Genomic DNA, 25,827 nt, shown 5'->3' with positions numbered 1-25,827 from the left:
AATTTTTACTCCAGTTTTTAAAGAACGATGTAAGGAAATTGTGGAAAGCTTGGTCACAACCACCTAAAACTTTTTTGACTATTTACTTGAATTGGAAACATGTCCACTTCACTGAATCATTTAAGAAGGTTTGATGGAATAAACCAGTAATTTATTGATCTGTTAATTTAATGTTTACTGTGGGAAAGTTACCAGCATCTTTCACGAGGAACAGAGAGGCTGAGCTCAGGATAAATATAAATATATCAGAAAAAGTCAGCATGAATTTGTAAATGTTAAGTCTAAATAACCTAGTAATTTTCTGAGAAATTCACTAATGTAGATGAAGAGGTGTCTATAGATATTATTTATATTTACTTCCAGAAGACATTCAAAAACAAGAAGTGATTATGAGAAATGAAAGCAGTTGCATGAAATTCAGCTGGTATTGATATTGGTATTGGTTTCTTACTGTCACTTGTAGCGAGGTACAGTGAAAAACTTGTCTTGCATACCGATTGTACAGGTCAATTCATTGCACAGTGCAGTTACATTGAGTTAGTACAGAGTGCATTGAGGTAGTACAGGTAAAACAATAACAGAACAGAGTAAAGTGTAACAGCTACAGGGAAAATGCAGTGCAATAAGGTGCAAGGTCACAACAAGGTAGATCGTAAGGTCAGAGTCCATCTTATCGTATAAGGGAACCGTTCAATAGTCTTATCTCAGTGGGGTAGAAGCTGTCCTTAAGTCTGGTGGTACGTGCCCTCAGGATCCTGTATCTTCTACCTGATGGAAGAGGAGAGAAGAGAGAATGACCTGGGTGGGTGGGGTCTTTGATTATGCTGGCTGCTTCACCAAGGCAGCGAGAGGTAAAGACAGAGTCCAAGGAGGGGAGACCAGCTCTTTTGTTTTGTTGACATTGGAGGAAAGGTTGTTGTCATGACACCATTCCACTAAGCTCTCTATCTCCTTCCTGTACTCCGACTCATTGCTGTTTCTGATACGGCCTACAACGGTGGTAACATCTGCAAGCTTGTAGATGGAGTTAGAGCAGAATATGGCCACACAGTCATGAGTGTATAGGGAGTAGAATAGAGGGCTGAGGATGCAACATTGTGGGGCATCAGTGTTGAGAATAATCGTGTCGGAGGTATTGCTGCCTATCCTCACTGATTGCGGTCTGTTTGTTAGAAAGTCAAGGACCCAGTTACAGAGGGAGGTGTTGAGTCCTAGGTCTCGGAGTGACTAACTGCAGTGCTAAATGGAAGACAAATGTATATAGTTAAACATACTCTGCATTTGGAAACCATTTAGCCATTATTTGCTGACATTGTATTCTTTAGGAGTTATTACTGATGTATTGCATTAAGTGCCTGAGGAGCTTATTGAATGCAGCTCTGAAGGTTCAGAAGGTTCTACCCAATGATGCATAATGTTATTAGGTTCTTAAGTGAACAGTGTGATGGGGTTGATGGCTTGATTTATCATTACACTTCATATGTTTTACTATTACAACTATCTTTTTCCTGTCGTGATAATTATTATGGTTGGAAAATAATCATTATCATAGTTCTAATGGCTAATCTGCTAGCAATGCAAATGTATCGTAAAGCACAAGAATCTGTAGTTTCTGCTATCGGGTTTGGTTGACTGTATTCCAAGTTACAATGCTTCTTCAAACGTTTGAGATTTTCCTTTTGTCTATCCATCATTATCATGGGTGACCATTGAACAAAATCCCTTCCCAATTTGGTTTCAGATGGCAAAGGATTAATGGGTCATTTATTTTCTGCTTGATCTTTCTTACTTCTTCACAAGTGTGAAGAAACTAATCAAAAGAGTTTCACTTGGCTAATTCTCTCTGGATATGGGTCACTTTGAGCCTTCTAGTGATAATGTCAGTTGGCCTGCAAGCCACTTTTGGTGTAATGGGGTATAGAGGGTGCTGCATGAAAGCAAGCTTGTAATTACTTTTGTGAAAGACATAATATAACATCTCCCCTCAGTGTCAGTGGTTATTTCATCCAGTAAAATGTACAATGTCACGCAGAACTAGGACATCAGTTTTGAGCATGCCATGAGTTTGGCTGCCTGAGTATTGTATGATATTGCTTAAAGAAATAAAACTATGACCCATTCTTGGCCAGTGTTGAAGAGATTTTTAGTACAGTGTCTACATTAACAGAACTTTGGTAGTAAAAGATCTTGCATAATATTTAAAACTGATGTAATGTATTAATATATCCTATCATTCTGTAGTATCCTAAGCATGTGTTATATACGTATAAAAAACCCTCATCTATTTATCTCTTTCATACATTTAATTAGAGAAACAGAATTAACTGTACATGAGCTCTATGTTTAGCCCTTGTCTGAAGTTACATTCTTCTGCAAAGTTCTCAAACATGTCTTAATCTCCGAATTTTGGAGCTTGAACCTCTCCATCAGGCTTTCATCCTTTCATGGTATTGAGCCAAAAAATCATATTTGTTTATTACTCTGAAAGTGGTACATCATTGCTTCTTCATCCTTTTAGATCTATCACCTTTGATAATGTCATCCAGACCTTTTGCCCCTTACTTTTTCCCTCAGTTGCATCCATTTCTTACCAATGAAATCATAATCAAAAAGATAATTTAAAATTACTTCCATAATATTAATGTCACTGTACTGTGCGATATTTTCCCTGGAAGTGGAAATATACCAAAATCTTTTCCAAAATGTATTAATCTGAATGATCAAACACTTTATTTAGGCCCAACATTTTTTTCCCATTTACAATAAGGCTAAGAAATAGATGCAGGAGTAGCCAGTTTGGTCCCTCTTGCCTATTGGGCCATTCAATGAGATTGTAGTTAAGCTTTTTTGTAATCCTGACGGAATGCACAATATCAAAGATTGGCCAGGAAAGTATTTGCTTTGTGAAAGATGTATGACTACAGCATGTTGAGTTGAAACAAACAATATTGACTTAAAATATTTTGATTCGGCAAATAAAGATATCATTGGAATTAAAATCACAGAATATTAAAATAGAAAATTCAGCAAAATCTCAGCAATTTTCTTTTTTTTATCAATTAATTACTTTTCAAACATTCCTGTCATTATTCCGATGTGAAAGAGTTAATTTTAAACTGAACCCGGCAGAAAAAAGGCAAATCCCTCTGTTCCAAAGCCTTGATGTACCCTAATAAGTTACGTAAAACTGTGTGCAAGGGTTGTTTGATTTTGTTGGCTTGTTTCTTGGCTCAGCAAAGTATACAGCTAGTCATCAATGCACTTGATGTAGAAGGGTAGGAATCTTAACTCTTGAATTTTATTTAACTATCTGCAGGTCCCACGTTCTCTAGTGTTCCCACAGAATTGTTATTCAATGAAAATGAAAGAATGAGTGTTCAAAAAAACTCATTTTGATAAGTTATTATCATATTTGCTTTTCAATTTTCATATTTAGGAGGCAATGTTTTGTGTCAGCTGGTGTTGAATTGTCATTTTGGCAGCTGTTCTTCACAGGAATCATTTGGCTTTATGAATAATAGAATATTAATTTCTATATATTAAGAAATTTAAATCCAAAGACAACAGTTTGATCAGTGTATTTGTTTTGTGAAGTTGCCATAATTTTAAAAATCAGACTTCAAGGTTAGCTTTGAATTTTTGATGACCTAAATGTGATAAAAATATAGATCCACCAGTCTATGAATACAATCATTTTTTATTAAATTCATAAATGTTTAGAGACTTTTCTCATTATTTTTCATTCTGTTCTGTCGTAGCTATTTCTAATTGCTTTATTATTTTCCAGCCATGGATAATAAACACATTTCCAATAGGTTTACAAGAGAAGCAGTGTAATAAAGTCGCTGCAGAGCCTGAATCTGTTGAGAGAGAAAAATAATGATCAACAGTGACAAATGCAAGGGAAAAAATATAACTCCTGTTAAATTTGGTAACCCAAACATTATTAATTTGAATTACATCACTTAAAAGCTGTGATGTTAACTCATTTCTTGATGCAAAAAAGCATTATTGACTGCAATGGAAGTTTATTCAACAAGCACATCCACACAATGTGGTACACTTGGTATGTTTATGATGGAAAGAATTACCTCAGCCTGAAGTGTTGTGTTCTTCAAGCCCATCTTCATAAAGGCTAGCATGATTCCAACCTGCCCTGTAGATACACAGATAGATCTCACATAGACAAGGACAAACAAGAAGAGAAGATGTCTAATTGAAGTTTATAAAAATAATTACTTAAAATTTCAATAAGGCAAAAAAAAAATCAGACTATCTGGGAACCTGTTTCATCTTTAGCAGCACTATACTTGACACATAATGTTTTTGTGAGTAATCATTAGGAGTAAACAGCACATCTGCAATTTAACTGCTGCACGTACAGATGGGCCCTATTGTAGGAAATAAAATGAAGAGCTGGAAATACTTTACAGATCAAGCAACATCTGCAGAGACAGATACAGTTACCCTGTTGAAGGTAATCCTTTCAATCTTTATGATCAGTGTGCTTTAGATCTCAAGGCACAAACAATGCAAATTTACCAAATCGTTAGGAACACATGTCACACAACCAGTAGATGTGCGATGGCTGCAAGCTTCAACACACATGGGCAGTCATTAAAATGTTGCTGTTCTTCATCATGTACCAAAGGGTGTGGCATGAATGACAGAACATAAGATACTAATTCCTAATTAATAACAAAGCAATTGTGTAAATAGTGGAATAAAGTTGCAAACCAAGAATAGCTGTCATTTACATCCAAGGACCAGATTACTTTTGTAGAAAACACAGCTCAGACACAGACATGCCTTTTCGAACCAGGAAGTGGTTGTGTTCACAGACACTGGATTTCCACAAATTTGGAATGAAAGATCAGTTTTGATTTAAAATAATTTAAAATAATTAGAAAATATCCAAGAAAGGATTCCCCACAGTGTCCTTAGAGTTTCAGTTGAGGAAATCATTTTTTTTCATACCCTTCTATTCTGGAGTCTTATCATGAAGTGCACTTGAGCCAGCCTCATAAATATTGTAATGGTTGAGGCATCACAAAAGGTTGAGAAAGAGGAAATAGCTCATGATGAAGGTGAGTGAATTTTGAACATCTCGGTAAAGACAGATGAATGCAAAGCAGAAACAAAGCAAACCAGAGGATGTCAAACATCACAGCCAATGCAAAATCTAATTAAGAGCAATCAAACTTAATAGTTATCTTGTTAAACTGATTCCAGTATCCAGAAGACTGTGTCCTGAATGCTGCATTCAATTCAGATTGCAAGGAGACATTTCCAACTTATGGGGCCATTGCAGAAGAAAGCCATGCAACTGATTGACAGAGTGAGGATCTGGCTAATGGATTGACTGAAGAAATCTGGGCTCCTCAGCCTAGAGAACACACCACTGAGAGGTGATTTTGTAGAGGCTTTTAAGATCGCCAACCATTTGGAAAAGTTGAACTTGAATATTCAGATTGGGAGTATTCAAACAGGGAGTAGAACACATGAGAACTGCATTGCAGCTTTTCTTGATTTTCAAGACTACTTTTAGGACTGGTGCCTTTACATAAAGAGTGATCAATTTGCAGAATAAATGAACCAATGTAAACAAAAAGACAAACAATTTCAGGAATAAAATGTTAGGCTAATTGGCCAATTCAAGATGGTCTTCCTCATTCATAATTACCTTGTGATCTTGCAATCTGACAGAGGTAGCCTTTCATCAGAGTGCATGGGTCCCACTATTCCCTCTATCTCAGGAGAATTTAGCTTAAAGATACAATGGTTCAATAAGGAAACAGGGAAGGTACCCATATCACAAACAATCATTAAACATTCTTTCAAGCACAAAGTGAATAAATTTCTGTAGCTGTTTCTAATTTCTTTATTATTTTCCAGCCATGGATAATAAACACATTTCCATTGGATTTACAAGAGAAGCAGGTGTAATAAAGTAACTGTAGATCCTGAATCTGTTGAAAGAGAAAAATAATGATCAACAGTGAAAAATGCAAGGGAAAAAATATAAATTCTGTTAAATTTGGGAACCCAAATATTATTAATTTGAATTGAGTAACTGAGTTTTTATGATAATGCATATTTACCACTGCTCCTTCATACTACCACAGAGGCTATCACAGCAACCTTCTCAGAGTATCTTGGTTCTGCTTGGTCTTGGTAATTTTGAGTCAGAATATTAGTGATGCTGTGATACTATCTTCCAGTTTCTGAGCCCTGTGATGCTCTCCAACAGAGCACATGAGCTAATTTGTTCCTGCAACCTCCATCCAGCAGATTAGATATGGGAGAGAATGTGTCTGAAAATTTACACAGTCAGGAGAGAAAAATACAGTATCATAAGTGCAAATTCTAGTCACACCTGTTACTTAGGTTCATGGAGTTGAGTATTTTCCAACAGTCCTTACCCGAATTTAAAGTCTATTTCTATTTGCTTTGCTGCTTTCTGCTTATTGACATACATGAGCTATTGCAATTGTCTATATCTCAATACTCTAATTAGCTGGCGTATAATTCAACTAGGTCAATGGCATCTCAAGGCCCACTTCCACATCCACTTCCATGATGGTGCTGCAAAAAATTTTGAATGCAGTATGCCCTGCTGTTCCAAAACAATATTTAAAGGCTTCTTCACAGAGGCCAATATTTACCGACTATGCATTCATGGTAGGAAGCACAAACTATAGTATATTTAAATGTTTGCAGTGATGTAGTTCATGCTGCATTCTGTAAGTGAACCTACCTTAATCAATATAGAATGACTGTTAATTCTAAGTGGGTTGTGCATGGATGGTCATGATGCTGATGACAAACTCCCAGGGGGATTACTGTCGCAGGTCTGCTATCTTTTCCCTCTGCTGTTCTTTAAGCCTTCAAGGCAATGAAGGTTGTATGAATCATCAGTAGCCAGGTTGTGCCTTATATTTTACTCAGAAATGCATTTATGGAGTAAAATGAGGCACCTTTTCCTCATCCTACCAAGAGAAATTAAAGTGTTGTATAGCCAGTGGTGGTGGGTGATGTAATTTAATCTGACATTACTGGTGCTTGGTTCATAATAATCTTGAAGACTGGATGTGTCTTTTTACATATTTGTGCAATCAAGGTGATGCTTGTGAATATTAATAGTCCTTCAAGTTTCAGCGCATTGAAGGATTTAGCCACTTTATGCTAGTGAAATCTCAGTTTTAGATTAATGCACTCCTATAAACTCCAGGCCACTGATTGCATTTTAGTCCAATTCCTGCCCATAGTGAAAGCGGAAATATGAATGTTTATTGGTATTGATGATGTTTCTGGCTTCTTCGAAATGAAATAGAGTTTATGGCACTCTTTATGATTCTACTGAAGTACTAACAGGTAATTCAAGTACATAGGCATTACATGTCCTCACTCATCAGTAAAACACATCCAGAGATGGACTAGATGCTTCCTTCAGACACTTTGCATTTTTATAAAGTGTATCCATTTCCATAAAATAAATGGAATTAATCTTTTACTGAAGACTTTAATGTAGATCTACACCATATATGCACAAATTTATATACATAAATTTTAGTAAGACCAAATAGAAAAATAACGATTATTTCAAAAATATTAGTTACCTGAAACTTTAACTTAAATTCCTAATAGACTATTTTCTAAACGGGGAGAGAATTCAGAAATTGGAAGTGCAAAGGGACTGGGGAGTCCTAGTGCAGGATTTCCTAGAGGTTAACTTGCAAGTTAAGTCAGTAGTAAAGAAGGCAAATGCAATGTTCACATTCATTTTGAGGGGACTAGAATATAAAAGCAAGGAAGTAACGCTAAGTCTTTATAAGGCATTGGTCAGACCACATTTGGAGTATTGTGAGCAGTTTTGGGCCCCATATCTAAGGAAGGATGAGCTGGCATTGGAGAGGGTCCAAGGGATATTTATGAGAATGATCCTGGGAATGAAAGGGTTAACATATGAGGAGCATTTGATGGCTCTGGGCCTGTACTCGCTGGAGGTCGGTTTCAATGAGATTCCCCCTCATTCTTCTAAACTCCAGCGAGTACAGGCCCAGAACCATCAAATGCGGCTCATGTGTTAACCCTTTCATTCCCAGGATCATTGATTGAAAGGCCTGGATACAGTGGACATGGGAGAGGATGTTTCCAGTAGTGGGAAAGTCTAGAACCAGAGGGCACAGCCTCAGACTAGGAGGATGTCCCTTTAGAAAACAAATGAGGAGGAATTTCTTCAGCCAGAGGGTGGTAAATCTGTGGAATTCATTGCCACAGACAGCTGTGGAGGTCAAGTCATTTAAAGAGGAGGTTGATAGGTTCTTGATTAGTAAGGGTGTCAAAGGTTACAGGGAGAAGGCAAGAGAATGGGGTTGGGATGGAAAAATAAATCAGCCATGATCGAATGGTGGAGCAGACTCAATGGGCCAAATGGCCTAATTCTGCTCCTATGTCTCATGGAGACCATATGTAAAATAGTATATTGGGATTTTTAAAACATTTTCCACCTTAAGTCACTGAGACAGAGATAATGGCTGAGAAATTCATTTATTTAGTGCATTCCCTGGAACTCAGGAAAGACATCCCAAGCATGGAAAAGGTGAAGATGCACTTCATGGGACTGATCACTTCAGAATTGTTTGTGTGCTGAGAACTTTTTGCAAGATCAAGTCGCAATCCCTATGCTTCATCCTTTCCCTTCATCTGGTTCTGGGTATGACACATTGCTTCAGAATGCATACATTTCATAGCAGATTTTGTAGATTGAGGCTGGCTGTTTGGACTTGCCACTGAGGAAAGTCAGACGAGTTGGGAAAGAAGAAACCGATGGCTGCAAGTCTCCCGGACCAGACTGATGAGACTCTGTGTGGTGCCAGGACCCTACGTGACATAATTGGGTCACATGATTGGACCAGAACAAGCCTTACCCACGAGACTGCTGACATAACGTTTGACAGATGGCAAAGCCATGTACCCAGGCTTTGCCATCTGTGAAAGCTGTCAAGTTTTGTTAATGCTTCTGAATGTCAGGGATATTCAAAAGCAATTAAAAATTAAATAAACATTAAAAAATAAGAGTATTTTAAAAATTAGAAAAACAAAATCTCTCAAAATTCACCATTAATTAAAATCATTACTATAGCACACATAATTTTAAAAATGTAGCTGACATTATTCCTACCTTTCTTCCTTGCAGCTGTAAAATCAGCATTCAGATAAATAACTTGTGGATCCTGAGCCAGGTCTGACCTGGCAGATTCCTCAAGTTTAAATCCTGGGGAATTCCAGCAGGTTTGTGCTGTGTCACTGGATTCCATGCAGAGTCCAGTGGTGGAATATAACAATAGATTTGCTGTGAGGAATCTGTCAGTAAGTTCAGGGCTTCCATCTTTGTGTGTGCATGTGCTGAGGTCCTGAACTTGCTGACATATACATAGCACGTTCTGGGCAATTAAATGCTCAGTTTCATAGCTGCTTTGTCAATTTTCTCCAGCAAGTAATTATTAAGGAGCTCTTGTCAACTTATGGATGGTGAAGAATTTTTGAGGCTTTCAAAAGACACCAGCAAGATGGGAGATGCCTTGGATATTTTTGATAATAAATTAGATGAGGAAAGCCAACACCATTAAGGGGAGTGATGAGGAGAGAAGACAGTAGTCCAAGGGGTGGGGCTGCTCAAGAAATAGACTGAGGAATCAGGAGAGATAACCAGTGCAATAGGATTTACATTTATAATGATGAGCTTTCTTCACCTTTGACAAGAGCAGTGCTTCCACAGGCTGAGATAGGAATGTCATGTGTTCATAAACATCTACAGCCTTTGAGAACTAGCTACCTGCTGGATTGAAAATAAAACAGAAAATGCTGGTAAAACTCAGTAGATCAGACAGCATTTGTGGAAAGAGAAATAGTCAATGTTCTGGGTCTGTAACCCTACGTCAGAAGTCGGATGCTGTTTCATCACAGGGCATTCCCTGCACAAGTACAAACAGTCATGAGTGGCAGGAAGACTGGAAAATCTCTGTGTGTGTGTGTGTGTGTGTGTGTGTGTGTGTGTGTGTGTGTGTGTGTGTGTGTGTGTGTGTGTGTGTGTGTGTGTGTGTGTGTGTGTGTGTGTGTGTGTGTACGCAAGCGAGTTTTTCAGGCTTAGTTCAGCTAGACAGTCACAGTCGGGGTGGTAGTGGCAGCAGACTCACTTGTGATGTCTGAAAGAGAGCTGGGTGAGTTTCTGAAAGGAAAGAATTTACAGGGCATTGGCATAAGTGTAGGAAAGGGAGACAACTGGATCGTTATTACACAGAGCCAGTATGGATGCATTTGGCCAAATGACCTCATTCTTTGATCCTGTGAACATTGTGCATTCCAGATTTATTGACATTCATTTGGACATGCTTTGACTAGTGCAACAACCTTAGATCTTTGCTTATGCTGACTTTGTGTTGTCTTGAGTACAGGATTCCTTCTATCTAAATGAAATATTTAAGTCATATTATTTTGCCTGAAGCATTCTCAATGGACTTTTAACTTCCTTCACAAATGTTCCAAATACTAGTGTTTATTAATATGGCAAAATAGGTGTCAATCTTTACATGAATGACTTTATAAAATAGGGACCCAAATGGCAAAATGCATAAATGTCATAGCACTAGTTTAAAACACTCACTTGCCCTCCCTGATAGTGAGAGGAGAATCCAAGGACAAAGAGTGGGGTGGAGAGAAATAAGTGGGGAGAGTACGCAGGCGAGTAGGGTAACACACCACTACTGCTTCATAAGATTATAGAGGAATGGCAGTAAGTTAAACTAACAGAGTGTTTTAATAAACAAAACAACTCAGGTAGGGACAGTGCATTTTCCTTTACTCAATAGGCAATGATTTCCAGCCAGATCAATACTCACAATGCAACAGTATATACATAGAAAGCAGTTAGTCACAAAATATAATTCTTGAAGCATACATCCCTAATTTTGCATAGTCATGATTGTTAAAGGTAAGTTTAAAACGAAACATAGAACCTGAACATGCCTCCAGACTGCTAAATATATGCATGTCACCATTTTCACAACAAGGGTATTATGACATTGCAGAAACCAGGCATACTTTCCAGCAATTACTGTGGAAAGTTTTAGTTAATATCTTTAGATATATGTGACATCATGAGTAATGATTTTGGAAACATTTATAACAGGAATGTACTTAAAGAATATCTTTCATCAGTCCATTCAAAGTAAATAAAAACAGACTTTAGGCCCAGCAACTATGACAGTTCTATTTCTGTCCTCTGAATTGTTCCAACTTATGTCAATACTGTAATAGGATCATAAAATCAGTGCTTGAGTAGGCGTTCTGATTCAGTTCAGGGTGAGTCAGACAACATTTGATTATTCCTTCAAGACATGGAAACTGTTGAAGAATATAAGGCACAAAGGATTTGGGCTAAAGTAAACTCCATGCAAGCAAATGCATCCAGGACAAACTAATCCCAAGTTGTCCAATTGCTTAGTTAGGTAAAAATACTTTATTTGTTAAAATATAAGCAGAGAATGCAATTTCAAAATTACTTATATATTTGAGACTGAAAACAATGTCATCGTTACAGCACCAGTTGGAAAGATGTGCAATTTGTACATCAGCAATATTTGCAAAAGCCTGTGGTCTATAATAAATAGCAAAAGTATTGCTCAATGGAGAAATCAGGTTCATGTGCTTGTGTTCCAGAGCTGTGGCTCACCTGGTTAAAGTGCATAAGATAAGATACCTTTATTAGTCACACGTACATCGAAACACACAGCGAAATATAACTTCTGCATAGAGTGTTCTGGGGGCAGCCCGCAAGTGTCGCCACGCTTCCGGCACCAATATAGCATGCCCAGAACTTCCAAACCCGTACGTCTTTGAAACGTGGGAGGAAACCGGATCACCTGGAGGAAACCCACGCAGACATGGGGAGAACGTACAAACTCCTTACAAACAATGGCTGAAATTGAACCCGGGTCGCTGGCGCTGTAATAGTCTTACGCTAACTGCTACACTACCGTCCCTGCCCCATGCACTGGAGTTCATAACTTGTTTTCAAGCTTTCATGTAATTGGCATGGCCATGGTGGGCAGATTGGTCTGCTTCTGAGATGTACCATGTGATTCTATGATACAATTCCATTTGTAATTCATTTGGGTGGGGAAAGATAGGGTTTTAAGTAATGATTTTGTGACCTAGCATCTCCAATAGGACAAGCAAAGCTCAGGGGAAGGATTCCTGGGAAATCATCAGATCATTGGCTGTGATTTCTGGCCCATAAAATTTGTGTGGACAAAAATCGCTGGTTGAAAGTCTGCCATATCCCAAGAATTGTCCATATAAAGTATAAAAAGTGGAGCAAAGGAATTCCAAAGAAAGAAAATGGAATGGGAAATTTATCATCTATGAAAGGAGGGTAGACTATAACAGTTAACATAAACATGGTAATCATATTAAAGAATTTGTTTCTATTTTCACAATGAAGGGAGAAGAGAAAATGCCAGCAGAACAATGGAATCTTAAAATTCAAGGGAAGAAATTGCAATGGAAAACAAAATGAACTTAGGTGGAGATCTGTTATCATTTTAATCACCAATGATAACAAGAAAGTAGGTTCCAAATTTGCAGCTGGCAACTGACTTAACAATAAGAGACCCATTTTGGGCTCAGGGAGATTTGGAATGCACAATGTCATGATCTGGAGGATTAATTCAGGAGCTGAGAGGTGATCAATTTTGAAATGCTGTAAATGATAAATGAATATAATATATTGAGAAACTATTTAGTTTATGGAAAAACCAGAACACAAGTGGACAATAAAATTAGAACAAGCTCTTTTAAGTGTGAAGTCATAAATCAATACTCCACAAACTTGCAGTGAACATCTGGAACTCATTCTGTCAAGAACACAAGATACAAATGAGGTACCAGATGACTGAAGGACAGCAAATGTGGTCCTCCTTTTCAAGAAAGGCAGCAAGGAAAAGTTTTGTAACTCATAAGCCTGTAGGCCTAACATCTGTGGTTGGAAGATACTGCAAAACATTCTGAGAGAGAGGATTAATGATCACTTGGAAAGCCAGGGACTAATCAGAGACAGAGAACATGGCTTTGTCAAGAGCAGATCCTGTCTGACCATCCTATCTTTGAAAAAGAGACATCAATATGTATTGATAAGGGCAAGGCAGTTGATGTGATTTACATGGACTTTAATAAAGCTTATGACTGAGTGCCTCACAAGGGAGACTCATTCAAAAGGTTAGAGATCCAGAGCAAGTTGGCAAATTAGATCCAAGATTGGCTTGGTAGTAGGATGTAAAGGGTAATAGTAGTGGGTTGTTTTTGCGATTGGATGCCTGTGGCTAATGGTATCTTACAAAGTTTGGTGTTGGGACTGTTGTTGTTTATAACACACATGAATGACTTGGATGGGTGTGGGTGGTAAGGTCTGTAATTTTACGGATGACATGAAGATTGGTGGAGTTATTGGTAGAGCGGAAGATGGTCAGGTTGCAGAGAGATATCAATGTGTTGGTGAAATGGGCTTAAAAATGGCAGAAGAAGTTTAATCCAGACAAATGTGAAGTGATCCATTTTGAGAGCACCAATGAGGCTAGGACATATACCATGAATGGTGGGATCTTAAGGAGATTTGAAGAAAAGAAGGACCTCAGAGTACAAATCCATTGATCCTTGAAGGCGGCAACTCAGGTTAGGAAGACATATGGGATACTGGCTTTCCTTAGTCAGGGCATTGGATATGGAAATAGGGAGGTTATGCTCTAACTTTATAAAACCTTGGTCCGACCTTAGTTCTATGTGGTTCTGATCACCAAGGTATAGAAGGATGTGATAGCACTGGATAGGGTACAGAGGAGATTCACCAGGATGTTGCCAGGGCTGGAGCAGCTTAGATATAAGGAGAGACTGGAGAAGCTAGGTCTATTCTCCCTGGAACAAAGGAGGTTAAGAGGAGACATGATTGAGGTATATAAAATTGACAGGTGCAGATAGAGTAAACTGCAGGAAACTTTTCCCCAGACCAGAGATAGAGAAAAATACAGCTTTAGGATAAGGGGGCAGAGGGACATGAGGGGGACATTCTTCAGCAGGAGAGTGGCATGTACCTGGAATGCACTGCCTGAGGGAGTGGTTTAACTGGGTTGCTAGCAGCATCTAAGTGTCTAGATGAGCACTAGGATTGCTTAGACTTGGAGGGTGATGGGGTTAATATTGAAGGGTGGCCACTGGTCCACATGGACTGGTTGGGCTGAGTGGCCTCTTTCCATGCTGTATGATTCAATGATTCTATAACAGGAGCAGGAGTAGACCACCTGCTCCCTCCCCCATTAATCATGGCTGATCTGCCCCAGTCCTCTCTTCTGTGCCAGTGTGGGTTTCCTCCAAAGAAACTAGAAATGTCAGGTTATTCACTGTTTGCTCAATAGATGTTGGAGGCTAGGAATATTAAAGGACATTGAACAAAACTGAGTAAATAGGCTTGATTTCCAGATTAGTGCTGAACAACAGGAAATTCAAGGAAAACAAGGGGTGTTGAATGGCTTACTTCTGTTCCTTTCTTCCTGTATCATCAGCTCTTGTGGAAAGTTTAAATTGTTCAGAGATTAGAAAAAGAATGAATGACCTTTTTTCATTCTCCTGAATAAGCGTTTTTAATCTTAGTAGAACATTTCTCACCTGAAGGACAAGTAAGTTAAACAATTCAGGAATTATAATGATTTCAGTAACTTTTAGTTTAATCTTATTTTAATTTAGGACCTTATGCTTAACCTGCAGGATTGTACCCAATGATGGAAACCATTATTGTACGAACAAGTTCTAGAAAGGCTGTTCTGCACCTGCTTTTGAATCTTTTAATCATGCAACAAATAACCATTGCAGAAAAATTGGAAAAGCTTAGTTCCATTGCAGGATAACCTGAAGTGTGTCATTTGAGGAAGATGGTGGAGAGATTGAGTGATGATGGAAGACAAGTGTAAATGGGCTGTAGCTGATGATCTACATTTACAAGAGACTTATTGAAGGAGTTCATTGTAAGTTCACAACAATGAGGAATGATTAAGACCTTAACTAGTAAACAGAAAATGACATCGCCAAGCTCGAGTGTGCTGATTCTGAAGTATTCTTGATATTATTTTGTCTGTTTTCTATTAGTCAGAAAGAAGTAAAGACATTAAAAATGTAAATGTATTACAAATTGGGAATAGTAAGGACTGAGCTAGATATTTTGATTGGATCAGATGTATAAAAATTTTGAAAGTTTGCAAAGAGCTGGAACTTTCTTTCTAGCACTAATATTGTAATACTAATAATATTGATGTTCACCATCTCCTCAATTTCATCGAACTTAAAGGGAAATTCCCTTATAACTCCAAATGTCACAGACCGACCATGAGCAGTATTTGCTTTTAATTTCCATGCATGATTTTGTTTTGATTTCACAAAAACTTATCAGTTCAAAAGTGTACCCATCAAGATAATAAGTTCCTTTGCTTTTTATGGGATCAGAGCAACAAACATTTAGAAAATCCCATCTATTTTATTTATTTGGAGGTGATGCCCGTTTTAAATAAAGTAGTGAAGTAAATCAATAGAGAGAGGAATAAGTGCTCATTGCTGTTATCCTGCAGTATAATTACAGACTTTAAGATAACTCTTACTGACGACAATAATAAAAGCACAATCCATTCCACTTCTGTGCCAGCGATAAGAAGCTGAGCTCACAAATATAGTCAATAACGTGCAGAAATGTTGGAAAAACAGTATTTTGTTTTTGTTGATATTTCAGCCTTCAATAAGAGATATTTTAATATAATAATGTACAACTGGAATGCAAATCACGAGAAAGAAAAACACAGAAAATACAAGTATGCGGGAGTTCAGAAAGGATCTGAAAGCTAAAGTCAGAAGATTTGTTGATTTTCATATAAATTGTTGATTTACTAGTTTCTTTCCAATACCATAGTGGATTGTTAATACGTAACAAGAATAAGTGACAAATCAGGTGTAAGTATTCTGAAAAATTCTGGTAAAAATGTAATCAGATCTTTTTTTATTCTTGATCATTTTCTCCCCATTCTGCAGATACCTTTTATTTAAATGTATTAGAGTCCATAAGTCATGGGTAAAATCCTAATAACTTATTTAAATATCATCAGCATTAACTTTCTGTCAAACCACAGCTTTGACGGTGAAGGATTCAGTGACCATAGTACCATTGAATGTCAAGGGAAGACACACATCTTTGTTGGAATTAATGATACCTCTGTGGTGTGAATGAGTTTTGATACTTATAAGAATAAGCTTGAATGTTGTCATGTCTTGCTTGACGTGGACATAGAAGACTTTAATATCTAGGAAGACACAAATGTAACTGATCTTAAGATGGGGAAAAGGTCATTGATGAAGCAGCCAAAGATAGTTGTACAGAGTCAGCAGAATGCTTACGCCTTGATACCCATGAACTTTATTTATTCACTCCTTGAATTTGGTTCTTATGTCCATATTAGGACCAAGACTGTAATGTAGTCTAGAGCCAAGAAATCTTGGTATATCCCATCTAAAAAGTTTATTGGTGAATGGTGTTGTTTTTGTCATTAGCTCTCCTAGAATGCCGGATTTGTCATTATGTTTGTGGATTATTTTATTTTAAAGTGATAATATTTCTCATTTCATTTGTTAACCTTGGTTACTGAGCTACAAACATTCCACAACCAGGTTGGAAGAAAAAATAATATTTTCATATAACTAACTGCTATAAATTTAAAATTTGCTTGTGATGGAAACAATGACTGGTTTGTGAAAGGTTTTCTGTTGCAGTGACAAGTGATTAATGAGCTTCCCATTGGTGGTGCTGTTACAGAGAAGGTGAAAAGGGGGATAGTGGTGGACATGAATGATGTCTACCAGGATGCAAATTAGAATCCATGATTCATATCTTAGCACCTTGAGGCAGTTTTATTGCTGCATCAACAGTAGTCTTACACACTGTAGTTGAAGAGCATGAACAGGAGTTCCTGTCAGCTTCAGGGTGGCTTATATTGGTCAATTTTAGTGTGGCATTCCTGTACTTCTAAATGTAATTTAATTTATTTAATTGCTGTTACATTTTTAACCTATTTTGACAGTTCAAAATGCAAATCAAATGAAAAGAGCATGCTCTTAACACATATTTTAAACATTATGTATTATGACTGGATCTTTCAATGTATATGTGGTCCTTTTGTATTCAAGATAGATAGTGGTCACATGCATTAGTAGCTGGTATTAATGAACAAGGAAATCATTAAACATTTGTTCTTAAGTATTTGGCATTAGAATAGTTTTAGGCTTCCGGAATGAAGAATGAATACCTTTCAATTAATTTTAGAATAAACTATGAGTCTCTGCTTTCAGAATCCTAAAGGCTTCCAGTGTTACTACTATATTATACTACTATACAATACTATACTACCATTAATGCTGTCATTAAGTATCAATAGTACAATGTTTTTAATTGTCTAATACCGATATTCCTCATCAAAAGAACTTGGTTTAACATTATTATATATAATTCTTTGGCAGCACCATTCAAATTAGTGAGCTCCACTGCTTAGTTACACAGTCACCTCCAATCTCTCTTCCAAGTTATTCTTCAGTCAGACCTGCACACATATTTTCATCCCATTACTGAGGCAAATTCCTGAAACCCCTACCTAACAGCCTTCTGGGAACATCAATACACAAACCAGACTCATGTAAACAAAAAGGACCAGCAGAAGCTTCTCAAAGGCAACGAAGGATCTCAGGAGTGAAAAATAAAATGGAAGGGTGTACAGATTTTCTCGAAACCATATATTTTCTGATAACCAATGGGAGAAAAAATCAACCCGACCCCCTACATCACAATGAAGTAGAGATCTACATAAAGACAACAGTTACACATTAAATGCATTACATTTCAAATCTTCCTTTGTTGCTTTTCTCATTTTTATAAAAAATCAGATAACCGGGACCTTTCATTTCATTTTCCAGGTCTTACGTTTAGTTTAACATCTGCTCTTGTTATCACGAATATTCTGTGGGAATCTTTTACACCATCTATCCCTCATCCTTTTTGGCTGTATTTTTATTACACTGTAAAATATTATGGTCTTTATCTGTGTCAAAATCCAATACAGTGAATACATATATTGTATAACAAGAACTGATATTTTCCATTACTGGAACATCATGCAGCATGAAACTTGGTAAAAATAATAGTTAGTCAATTTTAAATATAAACTTGGCTATGCAAGCAAAGATTTATCGCATATTTATTGTGAAATTCAGTTCTCTGGATAGCTTACAGGTATTCGCTTCTTGATTGTCCTTAACTTATTGGAAGACTAATTTGGCAATTTGTTATTTTTCTTAATGTATAATGTTATTACATTCACTAAGACTTGGTAGATATTGCTGTAACAAACTGGTCATCAACGATGATGTGTATAGGTAAAAACATGGTATATTTTAAAAATATATGACTGTAATTTTAAATGATTGTACTACTTCAATGCCAAAATTACACCCAACTATAACAATAGCTTTATTCTTAATTTTTCCAGCAAATATAACTCAAAGGGTCAGATCTTCCACTGTCACAAGATCAGTATACACCTGCCCCTGAGCAGTGCTACTTGTTCTAGTGTACCTCCACCCAGAACCATCTTCAGCTGGGAACCCAGCTCCCAGCATTGGGTGGCCAGCTCAGCAAAGGCAGAGTCTCAATGTTGGCAACACCATTGGACTTACAGAATGGATTTGGCAGCTGGTGAGTCTCCCCACACTCACCCACTTCCAAGCTGTCAAAGCCAATGGTGTGATTGGGATCATTAAATGCTTGGGACAAGTTTAAACAAAATGTAAACTGTTTTTTATGAAAAAACAAAACATTAAGTCTAGCAAATAAGTAAGTAAAAGAGTACTAGTTATGCTTTTACCAACAGTTGACTTCTCCCATTCAATTGAACAGGGACAGCCGTGATTGCACCAAGTACATCTTTGCACAGAATTGTCAAGGGGATGACAAAAGATTACATTGCCCCATTAACTCCCTGAAGAATCCACCCGAGCAGCATGGGGGCAGTTGCTGGGAGGAAAATGCCACCGTTGGCTTAGATCAATACCAACATTGAAAACGGTGATTTCCATGGAGATAACTAGGTATGACCCAGTGTAAGAGGTGGCTGTGTGATGGAAGATCTGTCTCTTGTTTTATAATCTGATGAGACCAGTTTAAAACAGATCATTGGATCCATAGTTTAGGTTTGAGTAAATTGCCTGATGTTAAATTTCTTTTATTTTCTCATCTAATTTGGGCATCACCAACAAGTCTGCCAGTTGTTGCTTAACCATAATGCCCCTGCCAAAGGTGGTTGTGCGCATTTTCCTGAGCAGTTCAGGATTCAGAATCATGGCCTGAGAGCCACAAGATTTGTTTCCACTCTACTCCCGCTAGCCTCTCATTGTATGTCTCCTCTGCAGTGTTGCAGGAGTCCAGACTGGAATGCAAGAACCAAGGATCCAAGGAATTGTCCTCACCTCCAAAAGCTTTCTCCAGTCCAGTGTGACAACTGAAGTATGGGACTGGGGCCCCTCAGAATGAAAATCATGCAAGCTTCCATGTGCATGGCTTTGAGCATTATGATCTTGTAATAGTCTTCACAAATAAGTGGGTGTGATAGCCTTTTCTCTTCATGAACAGATTGAGGACCCTGCATGAAATGTGTAACTAATGTTTGCACCACCTGCTGCTCTCAGCTAGAGGAGATTGAGATGAATTCCTGTTTGGCCACAGAGCTTCCATGAAATCCTAGGAAGCAGTGAGCTGCAGACTGAAACACATCATGTATGTTAGCCACCACTGCCTATATGAATCAGAAACTGACTTACACTGGCACAGGCAGAGCAGACCAGGCATGACTCTTCAGCAGCCACCAGTTATTTGTCAGCACCTCCTTTGAAAATTCTAGCCTCCACACTTATTGCTCCTCTGACAAGCATTGTTTGGGCAGTAGGTTATCCCAGAGGGAGATCTTCTTATTGTTCAGATTTCATTGCCAGTGTGTGGTGCAGATAATTAGTTAGGCCAATTTGCCAGGGCTGACACCAAATCAGTATTGTACGGGAATTGATGTCACTCACTATCCAGTCTGCAAGCTTGTGTCATACAAGCATAATATTCATATTAGTGCACTGTAATATTACTGCGATTTGGATTGCCATCCAAAATTCTGATCAAATCAATACCCTTTGCTGAAAAATAATGCTGCTATGTAGATCCAATTTTTTGTCCATTTTCTTCTCATGAACCTCAATTTAGCATAAGTCTCAAGTGTTTATAAATGCAATTGGAAATGAAATAGTTTTACTGTTCCACCAAATGTTATTGGTTTACGCAATACGGATGGGGTCACAGGGTATGCTTCGCTAAGGCTATAAGTGAATAACAGATTTCGAGCCTTGAAAATGTTCAGTGGAGGGCAAGTTGAACAACAATTGAGCAGATGAATGAAATAAATATAATATATTCTGAGCAAATGATTGTGAAGAGCTAGAAAATGAAAAGGTAAATACAGTATGGCTAATTAAGATAGATCCTCATGTTCTCATTCAAACTTTCCTCCAAACCAATGATATAAGGTAGGGGTTGAATGGTATAAGGACAAAGTCATCAAGAGTGAAGTACATGCAGAAGCTTGAATATTTAAGGAAATAACATGGGATACTTGAAGTGCAAGTGTTCGCTTCATGTCATGAATTGTAAAGAGCAGTTTATAAATCTTCATAAGAAACATTGCACTCAGAAGATTAACTTATTTCCCATGTTACTGAAATCTATAGGGAATAACACAAAGGACAATGATTGAACTTGTATTCTAGTATAGAATTTGAAAATGTTTTCTAACATTAAAAATATATTTGCTGCGTTTGCTTCTCAGAGCCAGAGCAAAATGACATTATTGAATGACCCCAGCATAGATTAGTCTGCAAAGTGGTAAAGGTATCTCTGATCCACAGCTTTTCTTGGTGAAATTGTATTATTTCTCAGTTGTCAGGAGTAATTTATCACCCAGTATCCTTTCAATAATTTCATTATTACTGTAATAAGGGTGTATTAACTATGTACAGTGCATGGACTATTGGTGCCAATCATTTAATGCAAACTAAAACTCATAAGGAAACCAACTAATGCAACCTGAATGTTATTTCCATGCATGTGAATACATGTTTGCATTTAATAGCAATTATAAATAATTCAACTTTCCCCTCTGTTGTTCATAAATACCTGGAAATCCATCTGTATGATTAATAGTACACCAAAGGGGAAGTGTATGACATACAGGCAACAAGTTCAGTTGTGAAATTGCTTTGGAAAGGCTCAGATATGCATCTACCCTTTGTCCACCTAATCCCCACACACTTAATGTCCAAAGATCCAATGATCTCATACATCTGAACATCCATGGCCATCATAAATGAAGAATGCCCAAAGAATAGTAACTTTGAGTAAAAACAAAATCATCTCAATCCTAAATAGCTTGTCCTTTCTCCTGACTTTATTTCCATTAGTTCAAAACTCTCCTTCATTGTTTTATTGGGAGGAGAGAGAATCAGCAGTTTGGGACATGGGACATGGGACATGGGACTGGGGTGGGGGGGGTGGTGTGGGGGGCTGATTGGTATCTGGGAATGCTAGACTAGAACCTTGGTTGCCAGCTCAGAAATAGAAACAGAAAGTGTGGCTAACTTGTTTTCTCCCTTTCCCAGTTCTGAAGAAAAGTCTGGACCTGAAATGTTAATTGTTTCTCTTTCCACAGATACTGCCAGATCTCCTGAATGTTTCCAGCATTTTCTGTTTTTATTTCAGATTTCCAGCATCTACAGTTTTATTTTAATTTGCATGCTCTGCATCGGGCGGGTTATCAACAGATTGTGAGAGTTGGCACAATTTTTAGGGGAGCTTGCTCTGCTCATGGAGAGCAGCCATCTTTATAAACTAATTAAAGGGCTCTTACCTGGGTGGTATTCCCAGTGCTAAATCAGGAGCTGCACCAGAAAAGTTTCCTTTCAGTGGTATTGCTGCAGGTGAGGTCGCAATATCAAAGCAGGGGTGTTCTGGGAGTGCCAGCAGCCAGAACACATTGCACTGAGGGAAGAATATTGCTGGTCTTTCCCAGAACAATGTGACCTAATTTCTTGGCAATGCTCCAAAGAAATATTGAGCAGAGAATGAAGTCCTCCAGTCCATGCTAGTCACAGAAATCACATCATTGACACAAAAATGAATTGCATCTGGAAGCAGACAATCAAATTTCCTGAGAGCAGGATTTAATCTGGAAGTGGTCACAATCATGTTCCACTCTGTAAATAAGTGAGGTTCAGATGCATTACAATGGAAAAGAAAAGGGCTAATGTGACCAAATTCATCTACTTAAAAAAAAACTCTGTAGCCCATTATTACTTTGAAGTCACTGCCTGATATCACTGAACTTTTCAACACTTTATAACCATTTCTGCTCATAGCATTAAAAACCCTGCCATGCATCTGAGATACAAAACATTCTAACTTAAGAGCACCTTTCCTAATCTTATTAATTGAAAGGACGTTTTGGTTTTCTAGCTGAGGCAATTTTAAGAATGCCAGAGTCCCTCTATTTATATAGTTGCCCTTTGAGGAGATATTGAATAAGATGGGCCTTATGAATAACATGTTGGACTTAGAGAAATAATTGACAGGTAGATGGCGAGATAGTGATTCCTTTGGCTGAAGAGTCTAGGTCAAGTGGGAATAAAGTCAGGAGAAGGGTTAAGCTATTTAGATTGAGATGAATTTCTCTACATAAAGAGTTATAAATCTTTGGGATTCTACATTTAAGAGGACTAAGGATATCCAGTTATGTGAGATCACTTTTGGACAAGAGAGATGTGGGGATTAGTTAAGGTAAGTGGAGCAGGTAGAGCATCAATTATGATCTCTTTGAATGGCTGAGTAGGCTCGAAGACTCATCATGCCTACTGCTGCCCTTACTTCTCAGCTTCTTATGTTCTTCTTTTCTTGCATTCTTCTGCTTTATACTGCTAAATTGTGGCTTTATAATCACAGATGGGAGGCATATAATATGATGCAAGGTTACCGAAAAACTGCTCCAGCCAACTTCAATCCGCATAGTTGGTTTGCAATCGGTAATATTTTTAAACGTGACTTGAGAAAAATATTGTAAATACAGGTGATTCTTTTACAATGTGAACTTGGCCTCTTTTCATAAATTCATCAAGAGAATTACACTGGATATTGGGCAGGTTAAATTACAATTATTTGTGTTGTCACCTGCTCCAAACCTGGAAATTGATGATTTGGCGCAAGCACTTATATTCATATTTCTCACATTTTCTTATGACATAGAAGGTGAGTACTTGGCCCAGCGAATCTCTGCTGGTTCTTAGAGCAATCCCATCAATCCTATTCCTTACTTAATTTAGGGCAGCATGACAGTGTAGCGGTTAGCATAACGCTATTACAGTGCCAGCGACCCGGTTTCAATTCACACCACTGTCTGTGAGGAGTTTCTACATTCTCCCTGTGTCTGTGTGGGTTTCCTCTGGGTGCTCTGGTTTCCTCCCACATTCCAAAGATGTGCAGGTTAGGAGCTGTGGGCATGCTATGTTGGCGACATTTGTGGGCTGCCCCCGGCACATTCTCAGTAACACAAATAGACGCATTTCACTGTATGTTTTGATGTACATGCGACTGATAAATAAATATCTTATCTTATCCTTATAGCCCATTCATTTTCACATGCTCACCAACACCCTACTATCCACCTACATTCAGGATAATCTACAGAAACAAATAATAAATGAACCAGCACATCATTGGGATGTGCGAGGAAACCAGAGCATCTGCAGGAAACCCACATTGTCACAGACAGAACTTGCAAACTCCACGTAGATAGCAATGGATGTCAAGATTGAACCTAAGTTACTAAAGCTGCCAGGGAGTGAAACTTGTTTCTGTCCTTTACAAAAGAATATCTTCTAGTAGAAACTAACCTATTATTTAACTTAAATGTTCTTGGAGTAAATTAAAAGACTACCACATTTAGAGATAATTCTTGAAACAAATGTCACATTAGTACTTACTAATCTTTAGTCTTTTAATTGAATTTGCTATAAAGCTATTCAGTGATCTTCTGCAATAATTTAGCACCTTTTAAAATGGGTTTTATTTTGCAAGCCAATGTAGAGCTTCATAAGATTTTGCTTCTAACACATTCCGTTTGGAACTGCATGTAATTTGAAAGGGTACTGTTTAAAGTCAAGTCGAGTTTATTGTCATATGCACAAGTATGGTGAGGTACAGGTACAATGAAAAACTTGTTTGCAGCAGTTCTAATTCACTCTGAGAAAGATAATACTGAGTTTTTTCTGGAGAAATAAAGATATGCTTTGAAATCTAATTTAGGTTATGCTGAATGTTTAATGGTCTGAGGAAAATTAGTGAAAGACCTATGTCAATAGATCTGAAAATAGTCATCACATGGGTCTGATTTATCATAATCTATAATTTAAAACAAATAAATTAATATTGGAAAGCATATGATTATGAACAAGTTTAAAAAGCAGCATTTTTTAAATGCAGATATGGCTTCAGAAGACAATGAATCTTTATTTCTCCATCATTATTTGAAGATATTCCACAGAATGTTTGATTAGCTTTATTTACTAATTTAGATGGATTTGTAAAAAAGAATAGAAAGCTGCCATTTTCAGTGCTAATCCAGCCAACTAGGCATTAAGGATCTAAAGTGAGTTTCTTTTTTTCCTCCCAGATGTCATTGGCAAAAAGTTTCAACTTGAGTAAATTAATAATTGTTTGTCCTCTTTTACCTCAGAGCCAGAAGATTGTGGGGTTCAAAGCCCATTCCTGAGATCTGAGCACGATACTTTAATCTAATTCCACTGGCCTCACCCTCACCCCCTTCACCACTGCTGGCAGTGCTGAACAGATGATACTATCAGAGTTGTTTGCCTTTGTTCAGATGAGACCCTAAACCAAGGTTCTAACAGCCTTCTCAAAAAACATAATTTTGAAGTAGGGGAACAATGTGGCCAATATCCCCTTCTGATTAACCTTTGAATAGCCTCTTTCTGTGATTCAATATCTATTCTTCAATCAAAATCACAAAATCAGATTATCCAGTCACTAGTGCATTGCTATTCTTTAGAATGTGTGCAAATTGGCTGTAGCATTTCCTACATTACAGTCTACTCTTTAAAAATACTTCAGAATCAGATTTATTATCACTGACATCTGTCATGAAATTTGTTGTTTTGTCGCAGCAGTACAGTGCAAGACATGCAAATTACTATAAATTACATAAATAAATATATAGTACAAAAGAGGAATAACAAGATAGTGTTCACGAGTTTATGGACCATTCAGAAATCTGATGGAGGAGGGGAAGAAGTTGTTCCTAAAACGCTGAGTTATATTCATTGAATATAAATCACTTAGAGACATCTGAGTAAAGGCATGAAAGGTACGACATAAATTCAAAACTTTAAAGAGGTCACTCACTGGTCAACCTACAATTTTCTCCCCATTCTTTCAATAGATGATGAACACAAAAGAGTGAGCTTGCGATTTTCTGACCAGCTGTCACAGGGTATATTTTCCTTCATGATAGATAAATGATTCTGGAGGGAATTCTGTCACAGAAGCTTCAAAATCTGCAGTGCATTCATCCCCATCAATTCCAAGCT

Source organism: Pristis pectinata, chromosome 14 (genome assembly GCF_009764475.1).
Source record: "Pristis pectinata isolate sPriPec2 chromosome 14, sPriPec2.1.pri, whole genome shotgun sequence".
Classification (NCBI taxonomy): domain Eukaryota; kingdom Metazoa; phylum Chordata; class Chondrichthyes; order Rhinopristiformes; family Pristidae; genus Pristis; species Pristis pectinata.
This window is presented reverse-complemented; position numbering follows the sequence as displayed.